At 37.0% G+C, this 12,912-nt stretch overlaps 1 long non-coding RNA gene and 1 other non-coding gene across 2 annotated transcripts; one reads left to right on the forward strand and one right to left on the reverse strand.

The window, feature by feature from the left end:
* Positions 1-337: 337 nt before the first annotated feature.
* On the reverse strand, positions 338-3,493 carry LOC119798910. Its single transcript, XR_005282779.1, has 4 exons — positions 3,414-3,493; positions 1,669-1,747; positions 1,450-1,591; positions 338-955 (listed from the first exon to the last, which is right to left on the reverse strand). It is a non-coding gene; the product is annotated as an uncharacterized LOC119798910 (long non-coding RNA).
* Positions 3,494-4,189: 696 nt separating this feature from the next.
* LOC119798918 lies at positions 4,190-4,380 on the forward strand. The gene has a single exon (XR_005282783.1). It is a non-coding gene; the product is annotated as a U2 spliceosomal RNA (small nuclear RNA).
* Positions 4,381-12,912: the final 8,532 nt, after the last annotated feature.

A 12,912-nucleotide genomic window follows, 5' to 3' on the forward strand; every position in this document is an offset into this window, starting at 1 on the left:
TAGTTGATTATATTTTTTACTGTTTTATTTTAACATTCATCTTTATTTATTCTCCCATATTTGTTTGTTGTTCTTTGTGTGCCTCAGTGTTGATGTGTCCCTTCTGCTCTGCTGTTAAACTCCCAGATTGTCTATAAGGTCAATAAAATGAGAAGAACTGCAGGAGGAACGTCTCACTGTCCTTTTTTAGAGCTAATTTGTTTTGACACTGCAAGGTGACAAGAACAATTATTCTGTTAACATGAGCTGTCAGATCAGACCCCCCAACAGAGAAACAATAATAACCACCAATCTGCCAAAGCGCTGGACTATAGTAATATTAGGACTCTTGCTCCAGTTGACTTCAGTTTGGTTTATTTATAAAGAACCAATTTACAAAAACTTATTTCAAGATACTTTACCAGAAAATACAAACAGATCCTGTTCACATTACTGCAATCAAACCTTTATTATAGTGAGAAATAACAGGTGAAGATAGAACGACAGGAAGCATACTTCAACAGAACCAGACCCAGTGAGGGGATTTAATATAAATCAGTCTTAAAATAGAAACAAGTCCCAGCAAATGTCATCTAAAGGCAATGAACGTGACGATTTTAATACGGGAACATGTAACAGAAGTCAACACAAACACAGAATCACATCTACTGTAAACACAAACATCCAATTAGATCCTATTTACAACATGGTGAAGATAAATTGAGTTTATCATGGCATTCAGAGAAACGTCTTCAATCCAAGGAAGCTCAGCCAATCACATCCAGTCGTTAATTTTGCAGCAGTCCCTCCTGAGCAATGAAGTGGTGACAGTAGAGAGGAAAACTAGCTTCAAACAGGAAGGAACCTCCAGCAGCTCCATGTCAGTGCCCATCTACTGCAGCTGAGCGGGTCTTTATCAGGACAGAAGACGTCCAACAGACACAGAGGCGCCGGTCCAAGGAGCAGATGACCTCATCTGGAAAAGAAGAACAGGAGTTAGTGAACAACACGCTAGTCTGGGACATTTAAACACATAAACACTGGGAGAGGTAAAACTTTAACCAATAGAAAAGGGAAACACACAGGGAGAAGCTAAAGTTAATAGAAGTGATAACTGTAAACAATGGATGCTTGGAGGAAATGCCTGAAAATGCTGCATTTGTTGCTTTAATAAGTTCTAAAAACCCTTCAGAGATCAACCAGGGGCAAATTCTCCCATACTGGATCAGAAGCTGCTTCTTAACTGTTTATCTGTGGTCTAATGGAAAAGTCAGAACTTCTGGTTCTGGTAAAGGTTTGGTTACAGAGATACAAATAGAGGTGAACATCCATTCATGATGGAAAGATGAAGATTAAAGGTTAGACCACCTTGATGGGATGGTTGTAGCGTTTGTATCTGTTTGTTCTGGATCTGCTTTTACTATCTTCACCAATACTGATGAAAATCTGGAAGCAATAAAGGTTCATTACCTTCTTCTACTGGGTGTAGCAGACTGATGGTTTAGCTGTGGGGTCGTCAATGTTTTTTTACTCCAGAACGTTGGAAGGAGAAATAGAGGAGCCATGTCTCTCCTCCTTGTCGGTCTGTGTGCTCCATCCTCTTCTTCAGCTCCTTCATCAATGAAAGCAAAGTGTCCTCAGAGTCTGTCTGCATGTGATGCTTCTCTAGTCAAACAACAACCAACATACCTACAAACACGTGAGGATGGACTCTGTTCCAATGTGATGCGACTGCTAGAACACTGCTTCCATGTTCAACCGGCTTTCCCTCTAAAAAATATGACAAATTAATCTACAGAATTTCCTCGACACCAAGTTGAAATCTGGGCAGGATGTTGTTTTCATCATAATCTTAGTCTACAGTGGATTTGACATGGTTAGAAAAGAAAAAGGAAGGCAATATTTATCATAAACTGATACAGGAATATGTTAATAGTTATTATGGTTATATTAAAATATATACAGATGCATCTAAAAGTGTGAGTAATAGGCAATATATTGCATTTTATGTTCCAGATTTCAATATCAAAGTAAATAGGAGAATAAATAATAAATTATTAGTTTATACAGGAGAATTATTAACAATATTATTAGCATTACAATGGATAGAGGAAGTAAGACCATTAAGATCCGAGTACAGCAGCTTTAATTAGTATACAAATCATTGTTCTTAAAGTAAATCAGACATTTTGAAATACAGCAAGTTTTATATCAAGTTCAAATGATGGGAATTAGTGTTATATTTATTTGGGTGCCAGCACATAAAGAGATTAAAGGAAATGAAATTGTAGACAAGATTGCTAAGGAAGTATCACAAAATAAAACCATTGATATGATGATTAACTTAAGTATCATTAAACAAAGGATGAAGGTAAGGTGGCAAAAACAATGGGAAGAAGAGAGGAGAGGAAGATGGTTTTATAGGAGAAATGAGGAGAGCAGGAGGAAGCAGAAGAGAGGAAACAGTTATTTCAAGACTTATGTTTGGGCATAAAGAATTAAATAATACATTATTCAAAATAGGGAAACATGTCAGGAAAATGTGGATTTTGTGGACGAAACAGCAGAACATGTAGTGATGTATTGTAAGAAGTATGAAGAAGAACGAAAGAATTTGGTTAGAGACCTAAATAAGGAGAAAGAAAATTACATTCCATAGATGTTCTGCAGAAAAGGTCAAAAAATGTTATCAATATTTATTTTAATATTTAATATTAACTGGAATTATCAGGATGATTTAGTATATTTATAGTAATAATATATATAAGTAATGTTATGGATAGGGATATATAGATAAATAAAAATATTTTTATGAATAGGGCCGCTCCGATCCTCACTCCTCACCAGTAGGTGGCGGTAATGCACCAAAAAGTTGTTTGCCAACCGCCATTAAACGCAACAAGACAAGACAAAAAAGAAGCCTCAAACTCACTGCGGATCCAGACATTTGAATTGAGAAAGCTTTCTGGAGAGGTAGCGACACATCTTCAAATCTTGGAAACCAAGTCCAGTGCTGGAATTTTTTTGAACTTTTACGGAATGACTGACTCTTCTTCAGCACAAAAAGAAGAAGGTCAAGTGTCTGAGGACACGCAGGAGGAAAGGAGAGCCGTTAGCTCACCAAGTTTTAAACGAGCCATGCTGGAGGAGGATAACTCGACGAAGTTGTGAGTTTTATTTGATATTTATCTTATCTTTGTAATCAAGGTTGATTTAACTATAGTTGTTACACCTTTGACCATATTAATAGCTAGAATTAAAAGATAACTTTAACTGTCAGTTAAGCTAACTCACCAATATATAACGTTATCATATTCTCTGTATTTTTAGATTTTCAGTTTAAATGGGTTAATGTTTTTATTTAACACTGCTTGTTTTGTTCATGTTTTGGACTAATTTAGGTTAACTGTTGGGAGAATAGCCAGTTTAGAAACCTGTCTCTGGTCGGGGCGTGGGAAGGTTGCAGTAGTTGGTAGCTATGGGCCGCTCTCCAGCAGGCCGAGCTCAATTCGTGGCAGTGGCTGCGTTGCAGCAGTTCCGGTGGCAGAACTGTTACCGGAACTGCTGCAACGCAGCCACTGCCACGAATTGAGCTTGCAGTCTCTCGCTGTGGGGTAGTGTGCTGAACTTCGGTTTCTACAGAACAACTTTAAATGATTCTAACCATATTTCTATTAATTCTTTATCTTGTTAGCAGTCTACTAAGAACAAATAACCCCGCAGAGATTACCGCCTTGTAAATTAACTTGTAAATTTCGATGCTGATTGTGTGAAACTTAGACGCTCGCAGTGTCCCTTGTTCTCCACCAGAGGCCGCTGTAGGCTGCAGTTGTACCAACTCCGTTGTGGATTCCAATCGTACATTTCTATTAAATATAATCGAATGAAAATGCAAAGGTTCGTTCACTAAGGTCTAGCCGTTACGTTGACATCTAAACATAAATATTAGGAAAGCTCCTTTAGTGTGTTTAATCCTTTTAAAGTCCTATTGGAGGAGAGCGCATCGCGTGACCGGAAATAAACAGACCGGCTTGTTTTTAGTTCTTGGTTTTACTCCTTTATCTTTGGAATTTTCGTTGTAAAACAAGTTTATTGCTCTGTAATCAGTATTTTCTATCGTAGCTGAGCGTCTAAAGGCTAAAGATTGTTAACCGTGAGTTAAAATGAGGTGTAGCAGAATGACATGGTCTCCTCAGCCCCATTTCAGGTTATCGCTTCTCGGCCTTTTGGCTAAGATCAAGTGTAGTATCTGTTCTTATCAGTTTAATATCTGATACGTCCCCTACCCGGGGACCATATATTAAATTGATTTTTGGAACAGGGAGATGGAATAGGGGCTTGCTCCGTCCACTCCACGCATCGACCTGTTATTGCAGTACTTCCAGGAACGGTGCACTCCCCAATAATGTTTAATGATAAAATAGTGACATAGTATGACTTGCTATAGAGCTGCATATATAGTATTATCGGTCTGTGCCAGGTGACGTCAATGTTTACCTCGGGCGCGGTGCATCGTTGGAAAACCACCTTAATAGGTGGAAAGTCGAGATAACCCACACGCGGCTGTTCTTTCGGCACAATTATTTACCAGAAATGACACGATCGTTTTGTGTGAGAGGCTGCCAGTCCCGGTGTCGTGCCAAGGCAGTTATCCCTGCGAAAATTTGTATCCCCTCGTCGGGAGCCGCGCACGGAGTAGGAAGATCAACCCGAGTTAACTCAGCTTCAATTCCAACGTGCAGAACTTGAAACTTGAAAGGTTTTACGTGTCTGAAAGTTGAGCTTTACTGTTTTATTCTTTACTTCACATGTTATAGCAGAATATCGCCAGTGATATTGATCTAAAACTGATAATAAAACACAAACGTTTGCTTGAAAGCTGGTCGCTGACAGCAGTGTCTACTCATCCCTCTGAAAGCAAACAGATCCTTGTTCTTTTCCACACGTTCATTAAAAAATCTCTCATTGTTTCACAGTGTCCAAATGTTCTCATCCCATTGAAAACTGTTGTAAACCATATACTTGTAATAAAAATGAAATAGAAAATGGAGTGCACGTGTAATCATTAAAGACTATATGCAGAAGGAAAATAATTTTTTCCTGGTTGAAATTTAGTACTTAAATCTATATCTGTGTTTATAGTAACGTACAATTTATCTATGTTGTACTATCCTTAATAAACAGTTTGCCTTCTAACATCAGCCATTTTATTTCATCCCATTTTGCCAGAACTGGCAATATGGGATGAAATAAAACCTGCTGTAATCTGTTCCCCCTGTCTAAATCAGGCAAAAAAGGCCCCAGCTTTTTCATTTTTGGCTTTTAAACATCTTTTATGATGACAATTTATTCCCGAAACTTTGGATGTGATGGACCTTTATTTCTTAAAGTTACAAGGGGGGAACAAATTATAGCAGGCCACCTGCTATAATCTGTTCCCCCCTGTCTAAATCAGGCAAAAAAGGCCCCAGCTTTTTCATTTTTGGCTTATAAGCATCTTTTATGATGCAAAAAATGAAAAAGCTGAGACCTTTTTTACCTGATTTAGACAGGGGGGAACAGATTATAGCAGGTGGCCTGCTATAATTTGTTCCCCCCTTATAACTTTAAGAAATAAAGGTCCATCACATCCAAAGTTTCAGGAATAAATTGTCATCATAAAAGATGCTTATAAGCCAAAAATGAAAAAGCTGGGACCCTTTTTGCCTGATTTAGACAGGGGGAACAGATTACAGCAGGTTTTATTTCATCCCATATTGCCATTTCTGGCAAAATGGGATGAAATAAAACGGCTGATGTTAGAAGACAAACTGTTTATTAAGAATAGTACAACATAGATAAATTGTACGTTACTATAAACACAAATATAGATTTAAGTACTAAATTTCAACCAGGAAAAAATTATTTTCCTTCTGCATATAGTCTTTAATGATTACACGTGCACTCCATTTTCTATTTCATTTTTATTACAAGTATATGGTTTACAACAGTTTTCAATGGGATGAGAACATTTGGACACTGTGAAACAATGAGAGATTTTTTTAATGAACAGGGATCTGTTTGCTTTCAGAGGGAGGAGTAGACACTGCTGTCAGCGACCAGCTTTCAAGCAAACGTTTGTGTTTTATAATCAGTTTTAAATCAATATCACTGGCGATATTCTGCTACAACACGTGAAGTAAAGAATAAAACAGTAAAGCTCAACTTTCATACATGTAAAACTTTTCAAATTTTAAGTTCTGCACGTTGGAATTTAGGCGGAGTTAACTCGGGTTGTTCTTCCTACTCCGTACGCGCTCCCGACGAGGGGATACAAATTTTCGCAGGGATAACTACCTTGGCACGACACCGGTACGGTAATTTTGCATTCTGCTTACTTTTTTCCATATACAGGTGCTGGTCATAAAATTAGAATATCATGAAAAAGTAGATTGATTTCAGTAATTCCATTTAAAAAGTGAAACTTGTATATTATATTCATACATTACATACAAACTCATATATTTCAGATGTTTATTTTGTTTAATTTTGATGATTACAAATGACAACAAATGAAAATCTCAAATTCATCATATCAGAAAATTAGAATATTGTGAAAAGGTTCAAAATTGATGGCCCCTGGTGCCACACTCTAATCAGCTAATTAACTCAAATCACCTGCAAAAGCCTTTAAATGGTCTTTCAGTCTAGTTCTATAGGCTACACAATCATGGGGAAGACTGCTGACTTGACAGTTGTCCAAAAGACGACCATCGACACCTTGCACAAGGAGGGCAAGACACAAAAGGTCATCGCTAAAGAGGCTGGCTGTTCACAGAGCTCAGTGTCCAAGCACATTAATAGAGAGGCGAAGGGAAGGAAAAGATGTGGTCGAAAAAAGTGTACAAGCAAGAGAGATAACCGCACCCTGGAGAGGATTGTGAAACAAAACCCATTCAAAAATGTGGGGGAGATTCACAAAGAGTGGACTGCAGCTGGAGTGAGTGCTTCAAGAACCACCACACACAGACGTATGAAAGACATGGGTTTCTGCTGTCGCATTCCTTGTGTCAAGCCACTCTTGAACCACAGACAGCGTCAGAAGCGTCTTGCCTGGGCTAAAGAGAAACAGGACTGGACTGCTGGTGAGTGGTCCAAAGTCATGTTCTCTGATGAAAGTAAATTTTGCATTTCCTTTGGAAATCAAGGTCCCAGAGTCTGGAGGAAAAGAAGAGAGGCACTTCATCCACGTTGCTTGAAGTCCAGTGTAAAGTTTCCACAGTCAGTGATGGTTTGGGGTGCCATGTCATCTGCTGGTGTTGGTCCATTGTGTTTTCTGAGGTCCAGGGTCAACGCAGCCACATACCAGGAAGTTTTAGAGCACTTCATGCTTCCTGCAGCTGACCAACTTTTTGGAGATGCAGATTTCATTTTCCAACAGGACTTGGCACCTGCACACAGTGCCAAAGCTACCAGTACCTGGTTGAAGGACCATGGTATCCCTGTTCTTAATTGGCCAGCAAACTCTCCTGACCTTAACCCCATAGAAAATCTATGGGGTATTGTGAAGAAGAAGATGCAATACACCAGACCCAACAATTCAGAAGAGCTAAAAGCCACTATTAGAGCAACCTGGGCTATCATAACACCTGAGCAGTGCCACAGACTGATCGACTCCATGCCACGCCGCATTGCTGCAGTAATACAGGCCAAAGGAGGCCCAACTAAATACTGAGTGCTGTACATGCTCATACTTTTCATGTTCATACTTTTCAGTTGGCCAACATTTCTATAAATCCTTTGTTTTTATTGGTCTTCAGTAATATTCTAATTTTCTGATATGATGAATTTGAGATTTTCATTTGTTGTCATTTGTAATCATCAAAATTAAACAAAATAAACATCTGAAATATATGAGTTTGTATGTAATGTATGAATATAATATACAAGTTTCACTTTTTAAATGGAATTACTGAAATCAATCTACTTTTTCATGATATTCTAATTTTATGACCAGCACCTGTAGTCAGAGAAACAAACTCAATCCTTTAGTCCTTCGTTTAGCTATGCTGCGGTTGTTTACACTACGCCTTTTCCACCAAAAATGGCGTCTTAGCAACAAATGTCACGTGACTGGCGGAGACCGATTTTCTGCAGGTGTGCTATAAGTAATACGTAAGATATCCTGACGTCAAACTAAATTTAGAAATTCTTGGTAGCTAATAAAATTCATGTTTAAAAGTATTAAATGATCATTACATGAAAGTTGTTAATGGGTTGATTCCTAGTTTAAATATTTTGTATTTAGTTGTCTTAAGTGTAGAATGCATTACTATTTCTATTCATCTCTTTGTTTCTTTTGATTTTTTTCTTCATCTATTTTAATTAATAGTTTATTGTGAAATTATGATGACGAATGTTTCAGTGATATAGTTTGATGTTCACAGGTTTGAAATCTATGAAATTGTATTTATATGTATTTTTTTCCTGCTAGACAACATTAATAGTTATAATTTTAAATCATATTCTATAAATAAATGAACCAAAAACATAATTAATGTAGCTGTATCGTTAGACAGGTAACCCAAAGGGATGAAATGAGCTCAGACCTTCAGAAAATATGTCGCCCAATAATGTCTCCCCCTAAAGAAAAGGATAATTAACACAGAACCCAGAGAGTGGGACTGTTTAACCAGAATGACTTTAAAATCCAACTCAGCAGCTTTCTTAAAGACGTCAATGAAACCACAGGTTAACCTTTTAAACACAATAAAACACCAACATGTAACTGCGACTTCATAGCTGGTTACTCAATGAAACCATTTTTATTTGTTGTTGTCTCTCAGTTTTTCTTTACTGTTCAGAGATGGATTTCTTCCCTCCTCGCCTGCAGACGCCAACAGCAGGAGTTTGCAAACAACCAGGAAGTGGTTGTTCAGTAAGTTATAAAAGCATTTTTGTCTATGCTATATTTCTGTGTAGATATTAGCAGAATAGGTTTTGTGATCAATTGACTCAAAATCTATAAGAAATCGTGGTATTGGACTGGTTTCATTAGATACACCATTTAGTTTTAATATGAAATCTCTAAATATTTATAATTTTTTGTAAATATGATAAATATCAATATTCTAGTTTGATAGCTTCATGGCTTCAGAATCTAGGCCTACAGTTTTATTTTGAAAACAGGAAGTTTGTACACGATGTAGCCGCTGTTGATATCTGTGTTTATATTTTCACTAGCAGAAATATATATGTCAGTAATTGCATTTCTGGATATCTAGAATGTTCATTTTTGATATTTACTGAAATAGTAATTTAGTAATAGTAATTTTGACTAGCATTAACTCTATTATGGAGATCTGAAATTAGAATTAATCCTCTTTAGAATAAATGTTTAGATAGGAAGAATGTTATTTTAGATATCTGGAAGCAATAGCCCAATACACATGAATGGGAAATGTGTCATTTGTACTGTTAAGAATTACATTTCAGATATCTTAAATCTTTATATTAGATAGGAAGAAAAATGCATTTGAAACATCTGAAATATATTCAGTCAAGCTAATAAATTTCAAAAGGTCTACTGTACATTTATAAAGATTTTCACATATCTGGAAGTTTATTCTAGTACAATATTTGTTGCATCCTGAAATATAATTATAAAATGCAAAAATGTATTTTAGGATATCTTTATGTACAGTTCTGACTAGAAGGAATGTAGATTTGACCAGGAAGAACCTTATTTTAGAGATCAACAAATGGAACAAAAGAGGAGTGCTTTTAATAAATGTCAAAATGGCCTGCCATACTTTACCAAGTTCATTCACCGCAGTAGTAGGAGCTACAAGAGGAGAAGATAGAAGGAAAATGTGTCTGTTTTGGCAAAGAAGTCGCGTTCCCTCAGCATTGATGGGGGCGTGGTTATAAGCTGACACAGGAGAAAGTCTGAGAGCATCACATTTGACACCACATGTCCCTGAACCGAAAGTCTCTGAAGTAACGTCTCCATGTTCATTTCCTCACTCTGTCAGAAACAAATATTTGATCCAGATCTGTTTATCATTCACACAGAAACTCAGTCTAGCTGGGTTATTATTTCTGATATAATGTGACAAAGTAAATATTATTTTTAGTAAATCAATAAAAAAAATTGTGTTGATCTTGTTGAGCTTCTGTTCTTCTAAAGTCAGTCTGCTGCCATCTGCTGGATAAAGAAATAAAAAGTTGTGTAATTCTGATTGATCAGCTGGCAGTGATGGAAACCTTTTGGCTCTAGGAGTTCAGATGTTCCTTGTTGTCTCTGAGTGATGGTGGAGCTGATGTGTTGCTGACTCTTCTCCTCTGCCTCCTCCAGCAGGATGAAGATGATCTGCTGGATCCCGCTGCTCATCATCATTATCATCATCATCCTCAGCTCATGTCTCTGTGGTCAGTTTCCATATTCTCTTTGTTCTAAATCCATCAGTAATCAGTGAAAAGTCTGTCAGTGAAGCTAACACTTCAATCCTCCTGCTGCATTTGATCCAGCGGTTTGACTAGAAGAGAATCAAGCAGAGCTCTGACAGCACAGAGACCATCATGAGACAGAAACCTCTAGAGATGGACTTTAAAGGCTCCCATGTTCCAGTTCTCAGTGGAGAAGCACAACATCACTCTGGAGTGGACCTTCACCACCAGACCTCATGGATCCTGGAGTCAGCTGTTTGTTCTCTGCAGCTTCTTTACTTCTAATAGACATTCAGTCGTCTTTCGTGTCCATGATGGTGTTGAGGTGCCAGAGTCTCAGGATGAACAGTTCTCAGGACGAGTCCAGAGTGACAAAGACGTCCTCAGAGAAGGACGAATCAGACTCCATGTGTCCAGACTGAGGACTGAAGACTCTGGTCTGTATGTCTGTGAGGTGGAGACTGATGGAGGCTCAGGCTATGAAAAATGTCTCCTCAACGTCTCTGGTGAGAATAAATCCTCTAAATCCATTTTTCGTTGATGAACAAACATCATCATCTTCTAGAAGAAGCCTCCTGCTTTGAACGTGAACAAGTATGAATAAATATTTCTGATTTCTCTCCAGCAGCTGCTGATCAGATCCAAACTCAGAGACCAACTTTGACTCCAGAAGCAGAGAGACGAGGAACGATCTTCCTCTACATCCCACTGATAGCAGCAGCTCTGATGGTTCTGATGATAATGTGGATCGTTTGGTTCAGAAGGAAAAGAAAGAAAGAAAAAACAATACAAACAAATGTAAGATTTTACTGAATGAATGTATTTTAGTAATAAGGACGTTGATCTGTTGCTCATTTTATTTCAGGTTTATATTGTGAAATATTTATTTCTGTTCTCATCTAGAAACAATGATCTTTATTGTTCTAATGCTTTAATGAACACCTGATTGTTACTGAGGTTGAAGCACTGTAGATGATTTACCCAAAGATAGAATACAGTGGCTGCTTTATTATTTATTATCTACAACAGATAAATGGTAAAGGACTTATTTATTTGTGCATTAATCAGTATTAAAAATTGGTTGATTTATTCTTCCACCTTTTTTGTTCCACTGTTGGTGTAAGTCATTTCATTTGGACCTCGAATTACCGTCTACTAGATATCGCAAGCTCTACAGGTTTGTATGAGTGATGTGAATAAAACAAACATTTTATATGCAAAATGTTGTTTCCTTTATGTAAAATGAATTGCTTTAATTAATCAAAGCATTTCATATAAACAGGAAGTTTGTATTTTCTTTGCATGTGTTGTGGAATTTTGTATTTTTTTAAAGAGGACGAGGCCAACTGCAGAAGCCATAAATGAAAATGTACTTTGGTGTTCGTTTGTCTGGCTTTATAGCTGTTATGGTTTTGTTTATAGTTGTATGTTTGTAGAGGAATGGGTAAACAAGAGGTGGGTGAACAAGAGCTTTGTTAGTGGGCATATTACCTGTTGGAGTGTCACTGGTAAAGACTGGGGCGCTGTATTGTTTGTTGACTGTGATATACGTTTCACAAGTTGTATTTTGGATACGTTAACTTACGTTGTTTAGGGTTAGCTTCCTCTGGATTGATAGACAGATATAGCTGAGTATCATCAGCATAACAGTGGAAATTAATCCCATGCTGTCTAATAATTCTAACCATTGCTTGAAGGATGAAGATTTATCATTAACGTGAACAAACTGAAATCAATCAGATATTTCAATCATTCTAGTGCTGTTTATTTAATTTATACAAAATATTCAATTCTCTAAAAGAATATGATCAACTGTATCAAATGCCACACGGAGCTCTAACAGGACAAGTACACAGACAATATGTGTGTGTATGTATGTGTGTGTGTATATATATATATATATATATACATACAGAGATGGCAAAAGTACTCACTTTCCGTACTTGAGTAAAAGTATAGATACTTGTGTTAAAAAATACTCTGGTAAAAGTGGAAGTACTGATTAAACTTCTTTACTCAAGTAAAAGTAACAAAGTACAGGCTTGTAAATTTACTTAAAGTATAAAAGTAAAAGTAGAAACCACTTTTTTCATGCCGTTGCCTACATTTTAAATGGATGTCTGCCAATAGGACTAGATCTCCGTTGTGTTCATTTTCAATCACCTCGTCGGCCATGCTACTATGCTAACGCCACCGCCACCAAGCTGCAATGATTTGCAGCGAATGAATACCGTCGAATCTGTCGATTCATCTTGTAGTGGTGCGTCAAATGCAACGTAGATTCCCATCCAATTAGATTGAATTTGGTTTTGATGACGTGAAAAAAAATAACGGTAACTCCATTGAAATGATTCAAAACTAAAGTAACGAGCCAATTTTTTAAAATGTAAGGAGTAGAAAGTACAGATATTTGTGTAAAAATGTAAGGAGTAGAAGTAAAAAGTCGCCATAAAAATAAGTAGTAAAGTAAAAATATCAGAAAAATCTACTTGAGTACAGTAACAA

Source organism: Cyprinodon tularosa, unplaced genomic scaffold, assembly GCF_016077235.1.
Source record: "Cyprinodon tularosa strain WSP-4 unplaced genomic scaffold, ASM1607723v1 ctg64, whole genome shotgun sequence".
Lineage (NCBI taxonomy): Eukaryota > Metazoa > Chordata > Actinopteri > Cyprinodontiformes > Cyprinodontidae > Cyprinodon > Cyprinodon tularosa.